This window comes from Pimephales promelas, chromosome 1, assembly GCF_988280905.1.
Source record: "Pimephales promelas chromosome 1, fPimPro1.hap1.1, whole genome shotgun sequence".
In the NCBI taxonomy this organism is placed as follows: domain Eukaryota; kingdom Metazoa; phylum Chordata; class Actinopteri; order Cypriniformes; family Leuciscidae; genus Pimephales; species Pimephales promelas.
In genome coordinates, this window is record NC_142769.1 from 11,402,894 (window position 1) to 11,430,034 (window position 27,141).

Sequence of the window (27,141 nt, forward strand, 5' to 3'; positions counted from 1 at the left end):
AAAGATCGGCAAGGTGGCTCTTGTCAGCGGATTTATTGCAGCGAGAGATAGCGCGAGCACGATGTGGGATTGTGTGGAATAAAAAGGAGGAGGGATTATCTGACCGGGCGGATAGCAAAGTGACATCAGGCCCGAAAAATGTGTGTTTGTGTGTGTGTGTGTATTTGAGGCTCCAGATTCAGACAGTGTGATTGGTAAAGGGAGAGAGAGAGAGAGGGAAAGAGGAGGGGGTTATAGGGAGAAAAAGGCGTTTCCATTCTCATCCGGCAGCGAGACGGTAACGCGCGAGCACGATCGAGTGAACGGACGCTTAAAGTTTCCGTGGCGTCTTCGTTTATTACCACACTAACTTAATCATATTCGCACTCTAGTTTTGATGCTTTTCGCTGATGCTTTGACTGAACTGTGTTTGTGGTAAACTGGACTTTGTATTTGGGTGGCCAAAGCCCACAGCGGATATCATCCATCACCATACCGAGATCATCACCATCGCTGGATCCCCGCGCCCGGAGTAAGTCACTCATCTATTTGCCAAAACATTCTATGGTAGCATGTCACTATTTGAAGTACCTATATTGAAGCACATCCCTTGGGCATCGTTCAAATAGCGGTCGAGGGCGCACAATCTGCCACGCAATCAGCTTTCATGGGCTCGATCCGGACCGGCTGATTCATCGGCGGAATATCTGCGCGTCTTGTGTCGATGAAACAGATTCCGAAAGCATTCCTATTATTTTATAATAATGACTCAGTTCCTGATTTTTAACTAAACCTCACTTGGTTGTTCAGAGTGTTATGTTGAGAAATCATATTTCTTTTTCTTTTTTCTTTCTTTTTTATTCAGCCATGGGGTAGCATAATGTAGCCTAAGTGATAACAATTTCGGGCATTAACTGAAATTCCTATTGTCTGCTGTTACCGCACTGTACCACCTTACCTTTATTATTTTCAATAACGAAATCTGGCAGTCATTGAATACTTTTGGTTTTTATTTGCTTAAGGATCTCAGTAAAACTGCTGTGGAAGCAGTCTGGACTAACTCATAATGCAACCTCAGTCATGACAGAAACTCTCTTCCTCTTGGAGTAGTGCTTCCCTTTTCCTTTCACAGACAGCTTTTTTTTCTCGCTTGAACAAAGTTAAACCAGATCCAAGTGTGCAATTGCGCGACCAGATGTATTACTGTTAGTCACACAGTGTGTTTCCTGCACCTGGAGAATGGTTTCTGCTCTCCTATCTCATATATTGATTTGTGTTTTGCCTGTGGTAAGGGAAGGAGGCAGCTCAGCAGAAATACACTTCCCTCATTGTCCTTGTGTGTGTGTGTGTGTGTGTGTGTATAGAGCTTTTCAGGCTGGGATTGTTTGCTGGCCAAAGATGCTGTAAACCTTGTTTAACAGAAACTTTAGATCGACAACAAGCCAAACCCCAGCTATAGTGTTTTCTTCCGGCCCTGGCAGTCTTCAGTCTTTCCCCCTAAAGAGAGTCATGAACTTACAGGCAAAACAGAAAAATGGCAGATCATCTAAAGCAACTGATGTGAATGGAAGCTTAGGCAGTGTATTTCTGTATTTAAATAAATTTTCCTTACCAAATGTGCAATGTTTGGAGAAAAATGCTAATTCAAAATCAATAATATAATTTTCCATTTTCTACATTAATTTAATATAGGCTTGTAATATAAATGTAGCCTATGTTTTAATGTTGCAAAGGGTCCAAATTAAAATGAAATCACTGATGGACACGCAAAATATTCAGGAACATTGCCATTTCACTGTTTATCTGCCAGTAAGGCTATGTTTACACGGAAACGATTCTGAAGAGAAAACGCAAAAGTGGTGTTGCGTTATCACTTTTTATTCTGCGTTTAGATGAGTTTGTAGCAAATCCGCGTGCATATGGTTATGGAAAAGTGTGTGAAATTCAATGTAGTATGCACTCCAGGCAGCTAGGTGGCAATGTCGAGCACTGCCACACAACAACACCAAGTCCGCGAGTTCTGAAGATAGAGAACGGAAGTCTCACGGGGTTGGAACAACATGAGGGTGAGTAATTACTGACAGAATTTTCATTTTGGGGTGAACTTTCCCTTTAACAATTTGAGAACAAATTATAATTTGCATGGTTTGACGTGATTTGATAATCGATCGTTAGATTTAATCAGTGCAATTTACTGCAATGCTTTTTTTTTCAGTTGGTCATTAGAATAAAAGTGGATATTACTTACTAGTTCAGATTACATTTTAGGGTGAAAATTATTATATTGGTCATAGTGCCGTGCCAAGGGTGTTGAGGTATAACTCGCGTAAAGTTGATAATTCCATGAATGACTGCAATTTCAGGTTTTGAACAGAGATGGCGACAAAGAGGAAAAACTGCGGACTGCAGCTTTAAAATATACGTTTAAATTATATGTTAAAAGTAGTGTAGAAAATGTCAATTATATTGAATTTAAATTGAATTTAAATTTTTCTCCAAACTTTGCACATTTTGTATGGAAATGTACAGAATTTAAAATAATTTATATTTTTAAATACAGAAATACGTTTCCATTTTACATATTGCACTGCCATTTTGCATATTACACTTCAAATTGAATATTAATACCCATAAGATTCCATATGTTGTCTGTTGTCATGGGGAAAAAAACAAATCTGAATGCTAAATAATAAAAATAAAAAATATTCTTTCATAGTTGGAATATAGCTGTCACGGGTTAGGTGCAGGCAGACAGACAAGCAGAGTCCAAAAAGCTCCAATATAAGGGTTTAATAATAAATAAACAGAAGACAGGCAGAACACAGCGTAACATTAACATCGATCGACCAAGACTGAAGGAAACTGAGGGAACTAAATACACAGAAGAATCAAACATAATGAGGTGAAGACAGGTGAAACAGATGACGATGACGAGGAACAGGTGGCTGATGAGGGAGTGAACACGGGATAGGGTGACGAGAGGATCCTGGGAAGTGTAGTGCAGGAGACGCAGACAGGATGGTGCAGACGAAGACTGTGACAGAACTCCCCCCTCCCGGGAGGCGTGACCTCACGCCGCATAACAGAGGAAGGAGGGGGGACGAACTGGGGGCTGGGCGGGGCGTGGCCAGGGCGGAGCAGGCTGAGGGCGTGGCCAGGGTGGAGCAGGCTGAGGGCGAGACCAGGGCGGAGCAGGCTGAGGGCGTCCCCAGGGCAAAGCAGGCTGAGGGCGTGGCCAGGGCGGAGCAGGCTGAGGGCGTGGCCAGGGCGGAGCAGGCTGAGGGCGAGACCAGGGCGGAGCAGGCTGAGGGTGAGACCAGGGCGGAGCAGGCTGAGGGCGAGACCAGGGCGGAGCAGGCTGAGGGCGAGACCAGGGCGGAGCATGATGAGGGCGAGACCAGGGCGGAGCAGCTGGAGGGAGGACCCCTGGTGGAGCCGATGGTAGTGGGGCTGGCAACACCAGGGGGCCGACTGACAGGGGCGGAGCGGATGGGAGAGGAGACCAGGGTGTAGCTGAGGGACCGACGATGATGGGTGCTGAGGAGGGACCGAGGGAGCAAGGGGACACCGCAGGCTCTGGTGACCGAAGTGCTGACAGGGGCACAGAGGGACACGGTGAGGTCAGAGTGCGTGAGGGCTGACGGGTGACTGGAGGGAGTGAGGAGTCCAACTGAACCGGGGGGGTGACATGACGGGGCGGAGCCAAGGGAAGGAAGTCCAAAGGTGAAGGGAGGATGACGAGGGAGTGCAGGGAGTTCGGAGGGACGAGGGAGCCTGGCCGAGCTGGTGGACTGTGGGACCATGGAGGAGCTGAGGGAGGTAGCAGCCACGGGGGATCCGATGGGACCGGGGGCCGAGGAAGTGTCCAGATAGAGGAGGTGTGAAGCGAAGGCCGGGGATCCAACGACCCAGCTGGGTCAGGGGAGCTGGCAGACGGAGGGGCTGACGGATGCATGACGGGAGGAGGTGGGAGAGGGAGGCTGGGTGGGATCCTGGTCTCGGGCTCTGGTTGGACGGTCTCGGGCTCTGGCTCTGGCTGGACGGTCTCGGGCACTGGCTCTGGCTGGACGGTCTCGGGCTCTGGCTCTGGCTGGACGGTCTCGGGCTCTGGCTGGACGGTCTCGGGCTCTGGCTCTGGCTGGACGGTCTCGGGCTCTGGCTCTGGCTGGACGGTCTCGGGCTCTGGCTCTGGCTGGACGGTCTCGGGCTCTGGCTCTGGCTGGACGGTCTCGGGCTCTGGCTCTGGCTGGACGGTCTCGGGCTCTGGCTCTGGCTGGACGGTCTCGGGCTCTGGCTCTGGCTGGACGGTCTCGGGCTCTGGCTCTGGCTGGACGGTCTCGGGCTCTGGCTGGACGGTCTCGGGCTCTGGTGCGGGCTGGACGGTCTCTGGTGCGGGCTGGACGGTCTCTGGCGCTGGCTGGACGGTCTCAGGCGCTGGCTGGACGGTCTCTGGGGCAGGCTGGACGGTCTCTGGGGCTGGCTGGACGGTCTCTGGGGCTGGCTGGACGGTCTCAGGCGCTGGCTGGACGGTCTCAGGCGCTGGCTGGACGGTCTCTGGGGCAGGCTGGACGGTCTCTGGGGCAGGCTGGACGGGGCTGGACGGAACCAGCGAGGAGGAGATCTCAGGCGTTGGAGTGGGGCTGGTGCCGTCGTCAACGGTGAAAGAAGATCCACATGACACCAGCACCCACTCCACATAGGCAGCGAAGTTCCACAGAGGACCCTCCCCGGACAACAGCTCTCTGGTGGCGGTGTTGAGGCCAGCATATAGGAAGCTGCAGAGGCTGTCGTCCGGGAAAGATGTGGCTGGGACGAGGGAGAGGAAATCCGCCAAGTGGTCCTCGAGTGAGCGGTTCCCCTGCTCTAGGCAGAGAAGCTGAACCGCCACGAAGGAATCCATGTTTTAGTCCCAATTTGGGGGTCGATCGATCTGTCACGGGTTAGGTGCAGGCAGACAGACAAGCAGAGTCCAAAAAGCTCCAATATAAGGGTTTAATAATAAATAAACAGAAGACAGGCAGAACACAGCGTAACATTAACATCGATCGACCAAGACTGAAGGAAACTGAGGGAACTAAATACACAGAAGAATCAAACATAATGAGGTGAAGACAGGTGAAACAGATGACGATGACGAGGAACAGGTGGCTGATGAGGGAGTGAACACGGGATAGGGTGACGAGAGGATCCTGGGAAGTGTAGTGCAGGAGACGCAGACAGGATGGTGCAGACGAAGACTGTGACAATAGCAAGATACTTATCAAGGGAGAAGCAAAATGTCTTCCTTATCTTTTGCTATGTTACTGTAAGTAACAGTTTTCTTCTCTTACACTTGGTAAAATGTAGTTGAATTAGGCAGTTAGGCATTAGTTGAATCATTGATCTAAATTGTGTTCACCTATGCAGATGTTAGTTTTTTTAATTATTATTATTGTCCAGCAGTTACCAGTTTTATTATCTTCACTGCTGTCTCTGGTTATTTGAAAAAAAGTTTGCTGCCTTTTCTTTGATATTTGACTGGAATAACTGTCCAGTCTTCATTTACATTTATACATTTGGCAGATGCTTTTATCCAAAGCTGTGCTTTCAAGCTTTCAAGTTATACATTTGATCAGTTCATGAATTCCCTGGGAATCAAACCCATGATGATCTCTTGGTATTGCTCATGCCATACTCTACTGTTTGAGCTACAGGAATGTCATTGCCTAGTTTTCCCTTTTTTCAGCATTTTTTGTAAAGAAAATGAAGTTATCATGGTTCTGAAATTTTCAGAATTTGAAATATACCAGTCAGGACCAAGTTAATTCAATTCACCCTAATTCAACTGTCTATGCATTTACATTGAAGTTTTTAGAAAGGCTGTCACTTGCTTTTGGTCCTGTCAAGTGTTTGTTGGATTTCTGGAAATGTTATTTTGGCATAATACAGAATGACACTGGATTGCAAACAAAAGCACTTGACGAGGAGTGTTCTAGTGCAAGTCTCTCTTGAGTTTTGTTACATAAGATCTATTTGGGGTTTCAGGTTTACTGTTAAAGTGTGTGTGTGTTTGTGGTGGTTCTCTCTGGTAAATCTTAGTCCTGCTGTTCAATCTCTGCTGAGTGATAGAATGACCGTGCAATTTTACATCCGGTCCAGTCTCACTCACAAGGTCGAGCTGAATCTATCCTCTGTCGATTGATTTAAACAGTCAAAGGTTCACATCACATCTGATCTATAGCAAAGTTGTTTTTTTTTTTTTAAACTGACTGGTGGGGATGATCCAATCAGCATTTTTACAGTCGATACTGACCACCGATTTCTTGTCATCATGATCTGCCTATTGAACAGATCACTTTTTTGGATTCGTTTTTGGACTTTTGATAAAAAGGCTACCATGGTTCCAAATGCCATAACTTTTGATTGCTTTGAGATATCAACACAACATTTGGCCCAGATGCAGTTGACATCATGTCAAGCATGAAAAATAACTAAATAAATAAATACATTTCATTACATTTTCAATGTTGTAATAGTGTAACATAAGAAGACCCAAACATGATCAAAATTTTACTTTCTGTTAAATTAGTGTATGTAGGCTTAGGCTACTTGCTGAAACTTTTTCTGGTCGTGTTATTAGCCATTACTTTTAAGTATGCCACTTGAAATCATGTGCAATCATTAAAAATGCCTTCAGGTGGTAAGGAGTTAATAGTGTAGTTATTGTTATAGTTATTGTGTACAGCCTTTACACACACCCAAATTTAATTTTGTTTTATATACAACAGCTAACAAATAAAATTAGAAGCACATTGCAATTTTTCACATTGGTCTTAACCCCAAAAAAAAACTTTCTAGGAGGTCTCGCCCTGGTCACGGCTCTACACAATGCAGCTGCGCTAATAAACACTGGTTTATTAGGCATTACATGCCATTAATATTAAAATAAAATTCAATTAAAACCAGTCATTCCCTTCAGAAATCCATTCATATTAATTCAATTCATAGATTCATTCCTATAATTTCCCTCAGCAGGTTGTAAAACAGCCTTCCACCCTGTTTCCACACAAAACGAAACCTACGCTGCATGCTGTGTCTCTGTGAGACTGTTGCTAACTTTGCTTAAAGGGTTAGTTCACCCAAAAATGAAAATTAAGTCATTAATTACTCACCCCCATGCTGTACCAACCCCGTAAGACCATCGTTCATCTTCGGAACACAAATAAAGATATTTTTGATTGAATCTGAGGGCTGGATCACTCTTCCATAGACAGCCTGAGGGACTGCCTCTTGACGGCCCAGAAAGTCATTAAAAGAAAAGGTTTAAATATTCCATGTGCCTACAGTGGCTCAACTATAACTTTATCAAGCGACGAGACTACTTTTTGTGCGAAAAAAAACCCGTAAATAACGACTTTATTCGACTTTCCATTACTTCCTTATGGGCGCATGCGCGAGAACTGAGACGAGACCGTTCTTCTTCTTCGACTACTTTTTGTTACCGGCTGCTCACCGCTTAGGAGTTTTACCGCCCCCTACCGTATAAGATGACGTACTGATATAGCCGGAGGCGCAAAACGTTCTGTTTACAAGCAGTACGTCATCTTATACGGTAGGGGGCGGTAAAACTCCTAAGCGGTGAGCAGCCGGTAACAAAAAGTAGTCGAAGAAGAACGGTCTCGTCTCAGTTCTCGCGCATGCGCCCATAAGGAAGTAATGGAAAGTCGAATAAAGTCGTTATTTACGTTTTTTTTTCGCACAAAAAGTAGTCTCGTCGCTTGATAAAGTTATAGTTGAGCCACTGTAGGCACATGGAATATTTAAACCTTTTCTTTTAATGACTTTCTGGGCCGTCAAGAGGCAGTCCCTCAGGCTGTCTATGGAAGAGTGATACAGCCCTCAGATTCAATCAAAAATATCTTTATTTGTGTTCCGAAGATGAACGAAGGTCTTACGGGGTTGGTACAGCATGGGGGTGAGTAATTAATGACTTAATTTTCATTTTTGGGTGAACTAACTCTTTAATGTTGGCAAATGTTTACAGTCAGTCTTTAAACGGGACATATTATGCAAAATTCATTTTACAAGGTGTTTGAACACCGATGTTTGTCTTCAGTGTGTATAAACAACCAGCCTATAATTATAAAAAAATCCACCCAATACCTTTTTTATAATCCCCATAAATAATTAACAATTTCTCCAACTATTACTTTATTAGGTACCCCATGTGGGCACACTTTTGTGTTATTATAGTATGTACCCTATATGCTGTATGTTATATGTTTGCACCATCCGGCCAAAGTAAATTCCTTGTATGTACAAACATTCAGGGCGAATAAACCCATTCTGATTCTGATTCTGAATAAAGCACAGCTCTTGACCAATCAGAATGAAGGATTTGAACTGACCGTTTTATAAACAGAAATAGATTTTTTATAATTCAGATGAGAATAAAGTTGTTAATTACAATTTTAAGGAAAACAAAAATATTGTTCTGAAATATAGCAAATTAATTTTAAATTCATTCAGGTACAATTACCAAACATATCTCAAGGTCTTTTTTATTAATTTAATGAATAAACTACAGTAATTATATAAAATATTGTTCATGCAGTAATCTGGTTCTATGCCTTTACTTTATTAATAAAACTTTATTAAGAGAGAGAGAGAGAGAGAGAGAGAGAGAGAGAGAGAGAGAGAGAGAGAGAGGGAGAGAGAATGCTCCAATAGTAATATGTTAATTACATGAATTACTCAAATGTAGTAATACTAGGTGATACAGCCTGAGAAATGCATAAAAAATGCCTTCTGCATTTTTGTTTTCCTCCTTTGTACTGAACTTGTACCAAGCCTTGATGTCTGACTCTGAACCGAGGTATGAACCGATCCGTGACTTCATAAGAATTCTTTTTTCTTATGAATATGGAAAGTGCTTGTTTTATGCAATATTCCATTATAGGCATAAGTTAAATTCTAACTTTTGATGGAAACATAGCTATCATACTATAAATGTGCGTTGTAGAACATCTTTAGGAAGTTAGGAAGTTGTTCAGACTGCAAACACATCAAAGGATTCTACACACACAAAAACAAATCTGTCGACTAATGGTTGCCGAGTGAGTGGCCAACCAATCTGCCCTCTGCGATTTCTCTCACATTCACATACTGAGATGCTCGCAGGTACACACTCACAAACACATGCACACAGCACCCTCATAATTCACTCCCTCTTCAGCCAAATGAAATGTCTCGCTTGGAATAATTGGATTTGATAAGACCTGATTCAGTTCAGACTTCTGCTCTCAAATTATGGTACTACTGAAAGCATCTGCCAAGGACCGAAGCACAGTATGTGTGTTTGTGCTTGAGTGATGGTGGGTGTTGAAGTGGGAGTTATTAAGTAGAGGCAACAATGCACTGCTCGCTGTTTTATTTGGAAACAAATAAATATAAGCATATATGTAATATCTTAGAATAGTGTGAGCTTAACTTGTTTACAGCACACTGTGAGCTAATCTTTCCATTTGTTAATTTACAGAAAACTGAACCAGTCTTTCTGATAAAATTGTTTACAAAAATGGTGCACTGATCAGTGAATACAGTGCTCTTGGGGGTTTCACTAAAGCTGCTTTTGAAATTAAGATAATTGAAATATCAAATGCAGAGAATTTTCTCTTCCCTGATCGATTTATCAAAAGATTTACAGGACTATTAACTAAAACTAAGCCTAACACAACAACAACAACAACAATAATACAACTAGCAAACAAACAAACACATTGTTACTTGACATATACAATAATAAACTGAAATATTTTTTTTTATTTCAACTAGTTGCTAATGCCAAATCAACATTTCATTTAGTTTAACTTGATGTACTAAAATACTAAAAACAATAATGTAAAAAATATAAAATATTGAAAATTTGAAATATTAAAAAAAAACTGTAGTAGATTCTCATTGAAACTAAAATAACACAGACATTTTTAATAAAAAATATGCAATTGAAGAAATGAATAAAGTATGTTTTTTTTTAACAAACTACTCTTAATCGAAGAAGAATTATAAAATGTATATTTCAGGAAGAAATTAAAAAAATGTCCTTCCACACTTGTAGACATGAGTGTCTTTCTCTTGTTGAACACAAAAGTATTTTTTGCAAAATGTATGTTTTTCATGCATACAATGAAATTCAATGAGGTCCCAAAGACCATTCTATTGTATAGATCAAAACAAATAACTTCATTTTTGTTACACATGATTTTTTTAATTTTTATGTGTTTGAATTCTCTCTTAAAGCTTTGATCAAATTACCTGATACTAGCTAGTGTAACTCACAGCAGATTTCATTTTCACAACACGGTTTAGATGAAGCGGATGGGAGTTGTCATGGCAACGGCTTTCCTATACCCTCAATGATGTCATGTTTGATGATGTGTGGATCAATTGATCTTTAGTCTGAAGGCACAGCATCTCTTTTGAAAGGACAGAACCATGTTAATCCTGACTGGGAATGAGTGTTTCTAAAGATAGCGATCTACATGAAATAACAGTGAGCAATACATTTTTTGAAGCATTTATTAATCTTTGTAAGCATTAGTTAGTAAAAATCGAATTTTTCATTTTTCACGTTAGTTTACTGTGCATTAACTAATGTTAACAAATACAACATTTGTATTTTAAAATGTAGTAAATGTTGTATACTTTTGACCAAGATGCTGTATAGTTGTTCACTATGAAAATATTTTTCAAATGTATTTGTTTTCTACACTCTTTGAAGAAAGGGTTCTATATAGAACCTTAAAAGGTTCTATCAGCACTATGTATTTGGAACCCCTAAAAATTTCTATACAGAACCCTTTTTAAGGCTTCAATAATAAGAACCCTTTAGAGTTCTTTCTAACCAGGAAAAAGGAACCTTTTGGGTTCATTCAATATCATTTGTTTTGTCCTTTCCGGATTAATTATTTCATATTATTGACAAATATCAAGACCCCAAAATGTATTTATGAATGTGCATGTAAATGATCAAAAATTCAAGATATGGGGGTTAGAAAATGTATATATTTATATCATTTTTTTATAGTTAATCAATATCACATGAAGAGTGCCATTTCAGTTTTTCTCCTCCAAAAATCAGCATGATTAAAATGTGATGTTAAGTTACTACAACAGTTTAATAAGCAATATTTTAATTACAACTACAAAATATTGCAGAATAATGTAATATATGAATGAATAATAGCCTATACATAACCTTTGTGCCAAAAGGGTTCTTTCTTGTCATTAACCTTTTTAGCATAAAAGGTTCTTTGGAGTTGAATAAAGAACCCTATGCTTCATAAACACATAGAGGTATGTGATTTGTATGAAAGGGACGCGCACGAGGGGGATGGGGGTATGGTAGAACTGTTTGATTGACACACTTACAGTCCAATGATTGTATGTGGTCTTGGAAATGATTGGCTGGATTTTTTTTAGTTCTGCCCGTTCCACAGATGATTAAACTGCTTAATTTTTATTTCAGTGCTTCTAACTCTGGCTGTAAGTGGTTAGGGATAGGATTCCAAGTGATTTTTTAAAAAAAATGGTCACATACCCCACCTTTAACAAATGCAACTAGGGATGCACCGATCCACATTTTTTCACTTCCGATCCGATCCCGATACCTGACTTTGGATATCGGCCGATACCGATACTTTTCCGATACCAGAGCTGTGTTTGCTTTAATATTATTTATCATTATTATTGATTTTATATGATGCTGAAATAAACTCCTCTCTACAGGCAAGGATGATATGTACGTATGTATGTCAATATATATATATTAAACAATAGATAGACAATTAAACAAAGGTACACATTATCCAGTCCTACAAAGTGCTTTAATTTCAGGAAGGTCTACTAACATTATTCAGGTAGGCCTATGGTCTAAAAAGGATTATAATAAAGTAATCAAAAGTAAAATAGCACTGCAAAGTTTATCATAGATAGATTTATGCTTATTAAAGCTGAAGTAATTATTTCAAGAGCTGAGTGATTTTCTCTTTGCCTTTTGTTGTTTGATTCTCAGTAATGTCGCAATCACATTTATACTGCCCCTTTAAAGGGACTCTGTGTAGGAAATACCCCCATCTAGTGGTTAAATATTATTTTGCATCCAAACGAATTTTGCTCTCCAGCGCCTCGCATTTTCAAGTGCGTATTGCATCTACGGTTGCCGTTATGTACCAAAAATGCTATGACAGGATGTCTTGTAGTATCACTTCATCGAGTTTTTCTCCGGGTGAACAGGTTTGTAACTTAAAAAAAAAACAGCAACTTATGTGTTAACTTATGTGTACAATTTATGTGTCTAGCTGTATAAATTAATTTTAATTCTCTGTACAATCTTATCCACATAGCAAAATCACAATTTTAGCTAATTGATCATTTATATATAAAAAGAAAGCTATAGAAAATCTTACAGAGAGCAATATTTTCTTACAATCATTATCTCTATATTCTTACTGAATTTATAGGTTATAAAGAATTAACTTACAAACCTTGTTTTTAGCACCTTCCTTCACAATAGCTGCGAGTAAAGTAGTCAATAGCTGCTATTCATCAAAGACCTTGTTTAACTTTTTTACCTATAAATGTTATACTGTCTATATAATAAAGTACACAACCAAGCAATGACAAAAAAATTAAGTCAGACTGTAACATTGACTAACCTGTCGAGGAGAAAGCAGGCAACTTCAGCGTCTCTTCTGAAATCTTTCTGCTGCATTAGCTATTTCCACGGTTGAAAACGCTATCCCGATATTTAAGGCCATTGCACACTGAGTACGAAATTTTCGTATGCGTATTTTCCTGTACGTCAGCCTAAAAATTCGTCACGCATAGAAACCTTGCACACCGAGTCCGTTGCGTATTTATTAAACCTTTGCGGGAAAAAACGCAAAAATACCAAATGGATTCGTCAAGCAGTGAGCATGATTTTTGCCCTCTCTCATATTGAAAAGAGAAGAAATAGAAAATATCCATCCAATCCTGAAATTGCGCCGAGAGGATTTATCCTGAGCGATTCAAAATTTACCTCAGAATGTCAGCGGGACAGTTTGATGCTTTGCTAGCGATTCTGGAGCCACATATTAAAAACAAGACCACCAATTTCCGTGAACCAATCGATTCTGAACGGAGACTGGCAGTGTGTCTGGTATGGACCAGGTATGGACACACACAAACACACACACACCCGCGCGCGGCCCTGTGGAAGCGCTGGGCAGACAGAACAGCTAGGCTGTTATTGTGTATGTATTGTGTATATTGTGCCCAAATAATACATTAGTTATCGAATAGGCTGCTCAATCACACCTTATTCGATCCTAAATTTCAATCTGATTGAAAGGGGAGGTTTATTAATTTCATAATCCAATAGCTATAGAGAAGAGAACATAAACACTTGATCGAATTGAAAACCGAAACTGAAAGCACGGCGCATAATGTTCAATGATTTGAGGACGAGCTCCCCCGGCCCTGAATTGTCAAAAGACCTCTCAAAATGCTGGCTCTGGATGCGAAAAACGCAGAAAATCGAACCATATCCGATTAATTTTATGACGGAAAAATTAATGGCCGTGTTTTTTGCAATCTCCGGTCACGTTTCCTTTTTCGTTCAAGTCTGGCCTTTTTTTGCGATGAGGATGCATTCTCCTGTGACTCGGCATATGGTCCGCAACAAATAATAGAGCAAAAGAGCAATCAGCAATCATAGGAGTGCAATGCAGCCGTTTAAACTTGCAGGGAATGCGCCTCTCAATGTGACGTGACGATGGCTCTGAGTCTGAACGAAAACGCGTTGTGGAAACGCGTTTGGCTGGTGGTACTTTTTGACCCTCTCTGCTATTATAGTTTTCAAGATGGCGGAACGGACATGGAAGCCTCCGTGAACCTACCCGTCCCATGTACATAAAGATAATAAATTCTTCATTTACGAGGATAAGTCAGATAATTTGCAGAGGTATTTGTACACCATTGAGGACATATTTATGAATAAAAATATTGATTTCAGATAATAAAATACCTAAAAATCTACACAGAGTCCCTTTAAGAACAAGTTCAGATTTATAGTCTACTGATGCACCATATTTTCTCCCAACTATTTCCATAACTACGTTCATTTTAGACATAAATGGTGGTTTAAGTGTTAATCTTCAAGCCGGTCGGTTTGACATTTTTCTTGTGCAGGCTACATTTGATCGTTTAGACGCGCATATGAAGCCCAGAGTATAATTTGCTTGTCTTGTTGTGGTCTGTTTCGGAGCGCGCGCCGCATTGGGAACAGCATCTCTTGCGCAAATTTTGTGCTTTTAATAGCTCTTTTTATTATTAAAAGCGTCCCGCAATTTAGCAACAGCAGAGACTGCATTTTACAACAATCACAGATCGTGCTGATTCTGTCTTAAAGTTTGAGTTTTAGGGAGAAATGACAGAGCACCGCCGCGATGGGAAGGAAGTTGGCTAGACAGAATGCGGCTATTGTTTTTTTTTTTTTTATCTCATTATATTCTTTAATCTTTGGAAATCAGACTAATATCACATATCTAAAGTGTAACCAGGCTACGTTTCCTCTGTCGTCACTCATTAGGGCTGTCGTGTTGTGCTTGCTGTGGCACCGCGTGAGAGATCTCTCTCTTTCTCTTCTGGACTGCGAATTGCAAACATGCATCACAGACAAATAGTTTAATTTATACGGCTTTGCAAACATTGCATTTTGCGGTCTTGCTCTGCTGCGGTGTTTCCAGTGTGAAGTATTTCCACCATAGGATTTTCACACAGTTAACATGTTGGTAGCTCAATGCTATGCTAGCTGGCTGCAAACTGCGGAATGGATTTCCTGAGCGGGGGTCTGTGTGTCTCATTGAGCCCTATTTTTTACAGTCTATGATTGAGCTGCACCTCCGTTCAGGGTATCCATTCCACAGTTTGCAGCCAGCTAGCAGACTAACAGGCCCGGCGGGAATCACTTTTGGAGTCATTTCAGCAGACAACGTTAAAGCGCAGACATGGCTCATAAATATTGGTTTTCTCCGCAGGTTGGATCAGGGAAATCCGATACGTGAATTACGCTGGTATCGGTCCCGATACCGATATTGGATCGGATCGGCCCCAACCCTAAATTCAACCTTATTTTTTATTAAAATCATATTAGAACAAGCTAATTGTGAGCCAAAGTCAAGAATGGTGAATATTAATATGCTAATAGCTGTCAGAGCAAATTTACACTCCTAATACAAATGGAAGCTAGCCTGACTTCATCATACTCATATTCAAGAAAGAATATGAGTCTGAAACCGCTCTATTAGGCTTTGATTATGAGGCGTGTCGTAACCGAACCAGGAAAAAAAAAAACCTCTGCACTCAATTGGATAGTCGGTAGACCTACCAACCAATCAGAGCAACGCGTAAGTCAACTCCTTTGCATAGCGCAGTTTTCAAATACAGAACGTAGCCTACTTTATTTACTTTAGAAGTTAAATAATGAGTGTTACTTCTTTTACTTACTTCTCCATGAGTGCCACCAAAGGAGAAACCGCAACGACCACAGGCTTTTCATTACGTCCCATCTTCTTAACGACAGTCAGAGCCAGCTGATAAGTTACACTTTTCCCGAATCATGTAGGAAGGACGCCAAAAATATCTTTCTGATCGACAAATGCCTTGATTGCAGTTCTCTGTTTGTCTATTAAAAGGAATGCGCTGTCTATTTTTTTTTTTTTTAAAAAGACGCGACAGCGGAATCTATACATCTCAATTCTCCAGCTGCAGTCATCTTTGACAAGCGCACTTTGATGACGTGAGGATTACGTTACTGAAGACCAGTAACGGGCTGGCATCCAGGCTAAATGGAAGCCTTTGATGGACAGTGAAACTATAAAAGTAAACTCATGCAAAAATGAACTAGAAGATTATGAAGATTATGTAGGTGTGTCATCCTCTACTGTAAGTGTTTGTAGATTAAAACAATAAATGTGTAATACTGCTCTGACAAATACTCTCTAAACTGTCTAACCTATAAAGCAGTATGACATCTCACTCTCTGATATCTAAGCACGAACCCTGAGCTGTGTGAAACTGACAGCCTACAATCCATCTGACCAAACGGCACATGACTCCCACTCAAACTACATTAACCACAATCCCCTGTGTGGCATTGAGTCAGAGAGAGAGAGAGCCATCAGGACACACAGTTGTGTCCTCTACAGGATCTGGCCTGAGATCATTCAGATTTTACACTTCATATTGGCAGAATTACTCTGAAACACAAAAACAGTTGGAGTTGAAAGCCAACATACTCTTCTTTCCTTTAAAGTCACCATCAAATCATCCATAACTGTTTTCAGTGGTGTATAAAGAACTTACTTAATAAGTGATAATGTATTTATTACCTTAAATGAGACATTTATATCTACATTCAACTTCAGAAGCCAAAAATATTTCCACACGTCAGCTTTTAACGAAGAGGGTGTTTGGATTTGGCGCTCGTCTGCGTCTGTTATGGGCACTCCACAGACGGTCCGGCCACTGCACTTCCGCGCTTCAGAGTTCCGTCTTTCGCGTTCCGTCAATATTACGTTATTATATGATGTGAATCGATTCAGAATCGTCCACCTCCGCAACGCGATTTTTTTCCCGACCCCTAGTGAGTAGTGACTTTTCCCTTGTCAATGGTGTAAAATATGTATTGTTGGATTGTTTCTTAGTTTATCTCCCTCGCTGTGTTATGGCTTTGCTATGTGGGGATAAATGTGCTGGTTACGTTCGTAAAACAACTGATTAGTACTCTTGTCATTGACCAGTATGCTACAGGAATCACCAACCCGTCGATCGGAATTGACAATTCGATCTTGGAAGCATTTTAAGTCGATCCCGAAGAGTTTTCAAAATCAGAGAAAAAAGCCTATTGTGTGTTGTCTAGGGGATGCAGACCTGTGGGCTCATGCGGACGTGTCGAGTTTAAACAAGGATTTACGCTTTAACCAGCTCAGCCCCTATAACAGCTCATATTAGCCAGCTAAACGTTTACTACCCTGTTGCATAGTTTCATGTGGTTCTTCTCCCTCACTGTATAATGGGTTTGCTATGTGGGGAGAAATGAGCTGGTTACGTTTGTGAGACTATCCGCTTATTACTATTATTATATAATATATGTGATGCGATGTGGGAAAACCGGCCGGATGTCTCGATGCTACGTTTTCAGTAAAGTCTAAATATAGATTAAATGTCAGTTTTTTTGTCAAAATTGGGTTTTTATTATTATTATTATATAACTTCTTGTTTATCATCTCTGAATATAACTTGGGAAAATTCCTTAGTTTAGTGCAGAAAAAATAGCAATTTATAATGTCCAGCTGAAAAGACTGTGTGTCTCTTTAACAACAAGCACACAGGCGGAGCGGAGGGGGAAACACAAATCTCCCGTTTAGCTCTCCTTCTCTTAACACTACAAAGACAGTTCAGCTATCAAAATAAACCACATAACAGAATAAAATCCAGTCCTGGTTGAACTACAACGGCATGCAAGTTTTTATTTATTTATTTTTATCCAGCGTTATCGTGTGGTATGATGAGAAGCACAAGAGAACAACAGGGTTTGAAGCTGCTCGTCTAAAAGACCTTGCTCGCCTCTCAATCGTCCAATTTCAAAACGGTTTTCACAGGATGAATTTTGAGTTCGTAAGCTTTCGAATGATACCTAATCTATGATGATTACTAAAATATGTGATATGAAAAAAAGGCAATAAATAAGGGAGCGCCAGGATGTGACCGTTATTTTAAACCTGTTTTTCTCAAAATTCTGTTTTTGAAAATCATAGCGATCAGCCGACTTCAGATAACCACAACTTTTGTTACAGACAACCGATAAAATAAATATAAACAGATTTGGAAAGGGCTTGAACCCAGCTTTAATATGGTATCAAAACCTGTAATATGTCAAATTTCACCATGTGGTGGGTTTTCCCAGATCGCATCACATATTAATAGGACCGTTGATCCTCTCCTGACTATGGCTTTGTAAACTTTATCCATGATGTAGTTTATAATGGACTGTGGTACAGAAACAGTGACAATGTTACACACTCTTGGCTTACTCTGGCTATTCTCTGCTGTCTCAGACGACGATATGTTTGTCCCGTTTTAGCCACCGTAGCTTCTTCGAAAGGGAGGGGTGAGCAGTGGGCTGAGCCTTTAGTGCAAACTCGCAACCGAACCGCTAGATGTCACTAAAAATCACACACTGCACCTTTAAGTTGGTTATTAAAACTAAATGAATCTCTCAGTCATATAAACAACTCATTAGCAAATGTTGTGTGCAGCCAGAGTTTGGCAAACATTTTAATTTTAAGAATTAGTTCCCAATGCCTATTTCATTACTATTTGCGGTTTCTGCCTAGAAGAAGTTTAACTTTATATGCCGTGGGCAGGTGTAATTGGCTGAAGACACAATATGTACCATCAGATAAAATGCAGCAGCATCCTAATGAGGAAAAAAATCAATCATAAAATTGACTTCTGTATGCGGGAGTGTGTAGGAGTTTGTGTGAGAATACAGCAAAACTCTGCAACAGCCTCCAAAATATCTGCTGACAGTGTGGAGGAGGGACAGAGAGAGAAAGAGATTGAGAAATGAACAGAAGATGAGGGCCCAGACTGGAGAAATACCAGAGATGAGTGAAAATAGACAATGAAGAATTTTTTCTTTCTTTGTCTTTGTCTGAACGTTTAAAAGATTATGACTATCTGGAATAAAATGCTTGCACACTATAGCACAGTAGTTACTGCATACTGCCTTCAATAAAAAATAAATAAAAAAGTGAATATATGTAATATATTAGTAATAATAATAATAACAATATTGACAATCATTTATAGTAAACTAAAATGTAATTTCTATTTTGTGCGTTTAAAATATAACTTTAAATGTAATAATGAATAATTGTACACTACAGGTAAATGTATAATCAAGTACTTTACATTAGTCACAATATGTTAAAGGGTTAGTTCACCCAAAAATGAAAATTCTGTCAGTATTTACTCACCCTCATGTTGTTCCAACCCCGTAAGACCTTCGTTCATCTTCGGAACACAAATTAAGATATTTAAGATATTAAGATCGCTCCTGCATACAGTCCATAGGCTTCTTGAGGGACTGGCTCTTGCTGTCCCCGAAAAGTCATTAAAGACATCGTTAAAATAGTCCAAGTGACTACAGGGGCTCAATCTTAAGTTTATCAAACGACGAGAACACTTTTGTGCGCAAAAAAACAACAAAAATAACGACTTTATTTCAACTATTCACTTCCTTCTCCATGAGCCTGTAAGTCAGTTAACGTAGTGTGATTGCGTAGAGCTACGTCACACGTAGGCTCACTATTGGCCGACGCTGGTCATGTGTGTGATGCGTGTGACGTACAATAACAGAAGCTTATGCTATTAAACTAGTAACCTGACTCGCGCAGAGGGAGAAATAAACGAATAGTTGAAATAAAGTCATTATTTTTGTTGTTTTTTTGCGCACAAAAGTGTTCTCGTCGTTTGATAAACTTAAGATTGAGCCCCTGTAGTCACTTGGACTATTTTAACGATGTCTTTAATGACTTTTCGAGGACAGCAAGAGCCAGTCCCTCAAGAAGCCTATGGACTGTATGCAGGAGCGATCTTAATATCTTAAATATCTTAATTTGTGTTCCGATGATGAACGAAGGTCTTACGGGGTTGGAACAACATGAGGGTGAGTAAATACTGACAGAATTTTCATTTTTGGGTGAACTAACCCTTTAAGTGTGTTTAGTTTTCATGGACTTTTCAGTTTTGTTTGTTGTCATGTGTCTTCTTTGCTCAGATTCCCGCCACTCACTTGTCTCCTATGTGTCAGCTGTGTGTGATCAATTATCCTTGTTTGTGTTTGTTCTCTAAGTTGTTCCCTCACCTGTACTCCTGATCTGGTATTGTTGAGGTCACTAAACGAAGCACAATTTTGGTCACATGAGATGTCAGTGCCTGTACCATCATTTAATGATAAAAATCCATCCAGTGGTTTTGTTTTTATCTCCTTTTATGTTTTCCCCTGCCTCAAATCGAGCCTTTCTTTCGACCGTTTGACTGTGACGTCACACGGTCGCACGCCCCTCCCGCGGTTGTTGATTGACAGCAGTGTTTCAACACAGACCCACCTTGAGCGAGCTGTCATCATAGACTAAAGTCCGTCATTGTTGATACACTGGAGCAGAATGGTGTCTAAGCGACTGTGATGTTCTGTTCTTGGGTGCAATAACAAAAACACAAAAATCATTCTGATGTACCTAAATTTGAACCGCTGAAGACGCAGTGGCTGAGTTTTATTTACGAAGGGAATATTCCCCACGATCAACGTCAATACTTTCTTGTTTGCGCGAATCATTTCTGACCAGACTGCTTTATAAACGAGGATCCGTATAAAGCTGGTTTTGCTAAGAAGCTGCTGCTGAAAAAAATAATGTCACAACGTTAGTTGTAACGTCAATCTGTCAATGAACTAACGTATACATCAGTAAACACAGCGTTCGCATCTCACTACTCTACTCTGCCAGTGCATACAAAGATAGATCAAAGTAACATTACGTTAACTGACCATTCAGAAACGTCCTCAAGCCTTAAAGTCCCCGTGAACCGGAAGTTGCAAACGATTTTTCTCCAGTGCTGTGACGTATTTCCAAGTGAAACGGAATATTGAACAGAGGGCAGGGTTTTACTCTAGCGCTCCTCCTCTCCATCTCTCGCTCATAGCAAACTAACGGTTTGAGGGGAGTGGTTAAGCGTTTCCCCACCCAAACTGTGAAACCTACGTCATCAGAAAAAGAAACCGTTCCAGACCGGAAGTAACTTTTCAGATTTTGATTAAAGATTACTAAGGTAAAACATTTTTTTAATATATATTCACTTGCACGGATTAATTGTTCACCACAAGACTAGTAATATGCGCTAACAAAGTAAATAGGTTCAATTTTGATTTCACGGGGACTTTAATTGTCTAACTTCTTCACAGCCGTCATCTTGTTCTGGTGAACATGTTACTCCAGTTCAAACTGATACAGTTTCACAGATCTGTCCTCAGAGACTCTCACAGTCATTCTCTCTCCAAAACCTTCAACTGTTGTCAAGGCAACACTCCACGTGCGTTCACGCCAGCAGAACAGAGGGGCGGGGTTTATTATTTAAAGGCATATGCACTGAAACAGAGTGCTGAAAACAAGAGCTGATTTTGACCAGGTAAAATGGTGTTTTCTGAAAATACTAATGTGAATTTTTAATAAAAGCATATTACAAAGTTTTAATTTAGACCCTAAACATTCATATTAACTTGTACAAAAATGGCATTATATGACCCCTTTAAAATTGATGTTAAGAAGAAAACAGGATTACAAATCATCTTGATGGAATGCTTCAAAAGTGTACTTTAAAGAAAATATAATTAAAACATTATGATTTAAAAATGTATGATGAAAGCTTTTAATTTGACTATCACAAAGTGCACTTTTAAAAGTAATAAACATCATGAAATTATACTCTCTTTAAAGGGAGTTTTTTTTACCCAAAAATGAAAATCATTTACCCACCCTTAAGTTGTTCCAAACCTGTGTTGATTTCTTTCTTCTGTTTAACACAAAAGAATACATTTTTGAGTCGGTAACCAAACAGTTGATGGGCCCAGAGTATTTCCATGAGTGAGTAGATTAAATGATGACAGAATTTTCATTTTTGGGTGAACTATCCCTTTGAAGCGCACTTAAATGGTATTTTATTTCATTAAAGAGTAACTAAACACTTAACCAACTTTTTTTTAGTTAATGATCTGTAAGAATGGATCTTTATTAATACCAGTCATTGACTCAAGTAACTTTTTGGGCATTTGTTTGTGAAGTGTTCTAGTTCTACAATATATGGTGTAAAAACGTCTTAGTTCTGCCCTCTTCAGGTTGAACGGTGGCTACTGCAGTTGAATTTTCCTATTGGATGTTTGCGGTGGTACGTGACACAGCGGTTGTTGGTGACGTAGGCAAGTTCCATACAAAGAGATGCGTCTCAGGTGCACACCCCCCTGCACTTTTCCAGCATTTTGAATTAGTTACCCTTTAATATTATATTATCTGCAAATGTAATTTTAAATTATACTTTTAAGATTTGAACTTCACATTCAATACAATTAAGCAAACTTTTTTGTTAAGCAGCTATTCTGTGTAATTACTCCACACACATATTCACTGGCAGTTCTCTTTGTCTTTTAAACAATCTTTCTCTCTCCCATACACATCGAGCATCTGTCTTGTTCTCCCTGAGGCGGTGATATTTTCAGTGTTAATGAAGTAAAAGCTTTCTCTTCAAATATGCTGTATCTCTCTCTGTCTCGTGGGCAGAAATGGCTTGATGAATTTGAGCCATTTATACTTCACAAAATAACACAAGACATAAGTAATGACATTCATAAAACAACCGCAGCTAAGGATATATGAGAAGTTTATTTATTTATGCTTTCCTTATGAAACCCAGTTGCCACAATTTACTTTTCTGAAAAAGGAAATGTGGAAAATAAAGAAGACATCTGTTCGATGACTCATCAGAAGCAGAGCTTTGAATGAGTCAATGCGATCTAAGCTAGGTTTTTCTGACAACGTAACTGATGTTTGCCTTGAGAAAAAAAAAAAAGGAGAAGAGTGCTTAATTAGGCTATATATTAAATGTGCACTTGTGTACAAATATTAAAAGTATGTTTTTTGAAGAAAAAAACTAGATAAGATTAGATATCCATGAAATAAAAGGCAACTTAAGTGTACACAAAGATAGTAATATTTAAAGACTTAATTCTTAATAAATACTTAATTCTTAACACACTTAAGTGCACTTTGTAATAATCCCAAATAATATGTAAAATATATTCCAATCTTAATTGGCAACTCTTGTCGGGTGATATGATATCACATGTGGGCCCATAAGGGCACCCAGAGAAGACATCATGAGATTTGTCTTAGAGAAGCCATTTTTGTGTAAATCTGAGTGTGTAAACATTCTGTTTGTTTGTAGCTAGGAGTAAAAAATATAGCAAAGCAATCAGGAAGTGTGTGCCGCCATATCAAAGCTGGTTGCCCTCATTGTGACCAATTTACAGTGAGCAAGCTCCGCTCCCACTTGCCATTTTTCTTTTTTTAAATGGCTTTCTCTGGCATTACCTGCTTGGTCCTTAGCTTTCATGCCATACCCGGAAGCATGCTTGGAGGGTTCTTCCGATCTGGCAAAGAGCATGTTATTGGCCCGGTGATGGGAGTCGAGACATATGTGCTGAGTGAGTCTGCTTCCTCCCTTACCCCTACATATGAGGAGCTGATCAACGTAATGATCTGTGACTGCGCACACACTTAAACCAAAACATAACATAAATGTCCAGGCCTGGTCCTCTCTCATCCTTCACTGGCGTCGCTCCTCCTTTTATGCTTCCAAAGCTCTTCCTTGAGAGATTCGAGTAGTGCTGGTGATGCTCCTTATCAATCACGCCATCGTCCTCGCACCATTCTCTCACTGCTCTCGATTCCACCCTGCTTGCAACAAACTTTTATTTATTACACTGATCTAAATATGGACACTTGAACTGTCACACACCTTTGTGCCATTCTTAGAAATAGTTCCTGTTTGACAGTAGATACAAGTAAACCATAGCATTTCCGAGGTGTTCTATGCTTTTTTTTCCACGCACTGAAGAAAAAACTGCCCCACCATCAGTAGTCAATGATTCACAAAGTTCATATAGGCTAGAATATCAGTCCAATGTAGTTGAACAGCTTGCTGGCGTTGGTGCAGTGCTGTCATAGAAAAACAGTTTGAAGAGACTGCAAGACTCATCAGTTGTATCTATTAATACAAATATAATTAAATAATAAACAAAGAAAAAGCACATTAGATTCAAAGAAAGTTTGCCTATATTTCATATTACAACATCTGGCGGTTTGGGAAAAGCCCATTTAGGAAAATATGTACAAGTTTATTATAACATGCTAATGTAAGAATGAACCACTGTAACAATTAATGTAAGAATGAACCACACACTCATCAGAAATGATATCCTCTGATGGATCAAGCCGTGTAATGAATCACATTCTTTTGCTGAGGTAAATGCAAGGCTGATTCCTCACAGCGCGTCTTACAGATTCGTAGAGTAACCTGATAAAGCTTGATGCTTTGTTTATTGAGGTAATGGAGGTGTTTACAGGTTTGCATGGTTCACATGGGCGATAACCATATGAATCGCCTGTACTGTGGTTGGTGTGACCACAATACAGATAATGAGTGTTAAGTCAGTGGAGTTCGAGCGATATTCCTCGCCACAGCCGAGGTCCTAATTCCCGTGGGGGACTGCATTAACCCTATTAAACCAGCTGTGTTATCGCAAACATATCAAACCAAGGTGTATTCATGTTACCTTATCTTCAACTGTTTGCACTATATCAAAACAATTCAATTTGCTCCTGACAGTTGACAAAATGTGATTTATGGTCATTTCTTGCTTTCCGTCAGCAAATGAGGGCAGCTTTCTGGGAGAGTGGAAAGGAAGGATTTGAACATTGATTCGGGAGAAGGCTGAGCGAGACTCTTTCGCATGTGGTGTGTATGTGTGTATATGTGTTTGTGCGTGTGTATGCTTGTATATTTACAGACCTTTTTAGCTTCAGGTTCTAAAGGGTCAATCTGTGAATAAAGGAGAATTTGCTTTATTAAAAAAGGAGTGAAGCGGTGGTTGAAGTCTTGTTTACGTAAGCAATAAGGTACGAGAGGCTGTGCTGTATCGTGAATAAGTAACGGCTGAAGGGCGTTGTTCGTGGAGTGCCTGCAACCCCTTCAGTCGTTACTTATTCACGATACAGCACTTGCCTTGAGTACCTTATTGCTTTTAGAAAACGGTTGCCACACAATATTAAAGTAAAAACAATGTATTAGTGCAACTTTCTTGAAGTAAAATCACTAAAAGCCTTCCTTCCGCTAGAAAAAATAGTCCCTGAGCATGAACAGCAACAACGTTCCAATGTGTAAAATGCATGAAAGCTCAAATAAAAACAACATAGAACCGCAGTGTTGCGCAGCGATCAATAGAACCGTTGGGTGAAGCGGTCATAGCCGTGTTTAATCGTGAATAAAGCACAGCTCTTGACCAATTAGAATCAAGGATTCAAACTAAGCGTTTTATAATCATGAATATTTCGCCCCTCCAGACATTGATGATGAAATTCAGTGTGTTCCAGGAGTTAGGCCTAATTTGAAATACATCATACAAATTTAAAAGAAAAAGTGAAGCATGAGCTTTTTCCAGCATTTAACTAGGAGAATAAGAGATAATGTTCTGACTGTTCAATTTTTGAATAAATCAGACAAGTGCAGTATTGGTTCAGAAAAATAAATAAATAAATAACTGTTCAAATCTGACATTTTTGTTTTTGTAATAATGGTCACTTCTGAGAGAAGTCGTAGTGTCTGTAAAATTAAAGATGTGAATGTTTTTAACTTGTAGTTACAGAGATCACATAAATATGTCATGTAATTCACAGTATAAAACCTGCTAGTCATTTGTTTTTCTTTTGTCTGACACACACATTTGAACTCACTGTCTGTCCTCTTAGAAGCCTGTCACTACCATCTCACACACACACACACACTCATTGAAACACACAGCCTGCTTTTGTCTGCTATTATTTATTGTGTGTGTGTTTGTGTGTGACTGTGTTAAACAGACTGCCTATGCACAGAGTGTGAGGATCCCATGTGTGTCTGGGCAGTTTCTTCACATGTGTTTTGTCTCCTCTCCGTGACTAAACTCTTAACACCGCTCCACAGGGCCCCAATCCACATGCGCGTACGCACACACACACTAAATTTTGGGTTTCTGTGTTTTATGCCTTTCCATAGACATAAAGATTTAATGATGTTTACTGTACCAACTGTATATTCTATCCTCTAACTCTACCTCTAAACACAACCCTCACATAAAACATTACTGCATTTAAAAAACAAAACAAAAACATCATTCTGTAAGATAGATGATATAAGGTGTTTTCCTCATGGGGACTAAAAAATGTCCTGGTCCTGGTAAATACTGGTATTACTATTGTTGTGGGGACATGGTCCCCAGAACATATGGTTTACCAGGACCACACACACTTATACCATGTACACAGGATGCGACCGTTGACGTGTTGCATCACGATGCAACATTGAGAAGCTGTTTACATTGGTTATTAGTCATCTACTTTGTTTTGCCCAAACTAAAACCATAAAAAATCACTTCATTTCATTTTAGCTAGTTGCCAAGGCATAATTTCTCACTTTGATTTAGTTAAACTTTATGTGCTAAAATAACTAAAACTGAAATAAAAACTATAAAGATTAAATAAAAACAATTCATAAAAATGACAAAACACAGCAAAATAACTAAATCTTTGAATTTAAAACATAAAATAACAAATTAAAAATCAATTTAAAATATTGTGTCTTACTCTCTCATTCATCTCACACATTCCCACAGTCTCTTTTTTGCTGCCGCTTGTCACGTATTGTCATGGCAACGCTACCTTTAGCCAGCGATGACATGTTCTTCAAGGACAGAGAGCCGTGAGAGTGTGTGTATGTGAGGGTGTGAGTGATTGAGTGAGTGAGTGAGTGTGTGTGTGTGCGTGTCCAAAATTCATTCACCCTCCACATGGCTGATGTCCCCATAACAACCGTTCCCGCTTGCCTTTCAGCCTGGAGACTGTAACCTAGCAACAAGCAGTTACCCCACCCCCACATTGACGCTCCCACCAATGAGATCTCTTTAATAAGTCTGTTGTTTCTCTTAGACACCAATACGACTGAATGTAGAGAAATCCTGCTTCTCAGATGTTTGTGAGGGAAAGAAACCAGTAATCTCAGATTTAGGGTTTCAGATAAAAATGCAACAATAATGGTTATTATATATCTGAAGTCTTTTGAAGAAATGAATACCTTTATTATTCAGCAAGGACAGTAAATTGTTTTCAACAGTTTTCACTTTCAAACAAATGCTGTTCTAATGAACTTTCTATTTCTTTATATTTATCAAACAATCCTAAAAAAAAAAAAAATGCACAGTTAACAGTTTCC

At 39.7% G+C, this 27,141-nt stretch overlaps 1 protein-coding gene across 2 annotated transcripts in view; it reads left to right on the plus strand.

The window, feature by feature from the left end:
* Positions 1-229: 229 nt before the first annotated feature.
* The window catches only part of pea15 (proliferation and apoptosis adaptor protein 15), a 66,618-nt gene continuing 39,706 nt past the window's right edge, over positions 230-27,141 (plus strand). The window contains exon 1 of one of the 2 annotated variants that reach the window (XM_089126676.1): positions 230-511. The gene's annotated coding sequence lies outside the window, so the exon portion shown is untranslated. The remainder of the gene's footprint in view (positions 512-27,141) is intronic. The other variant, XM_039652748.2, reaches the window with a different exon arrangement.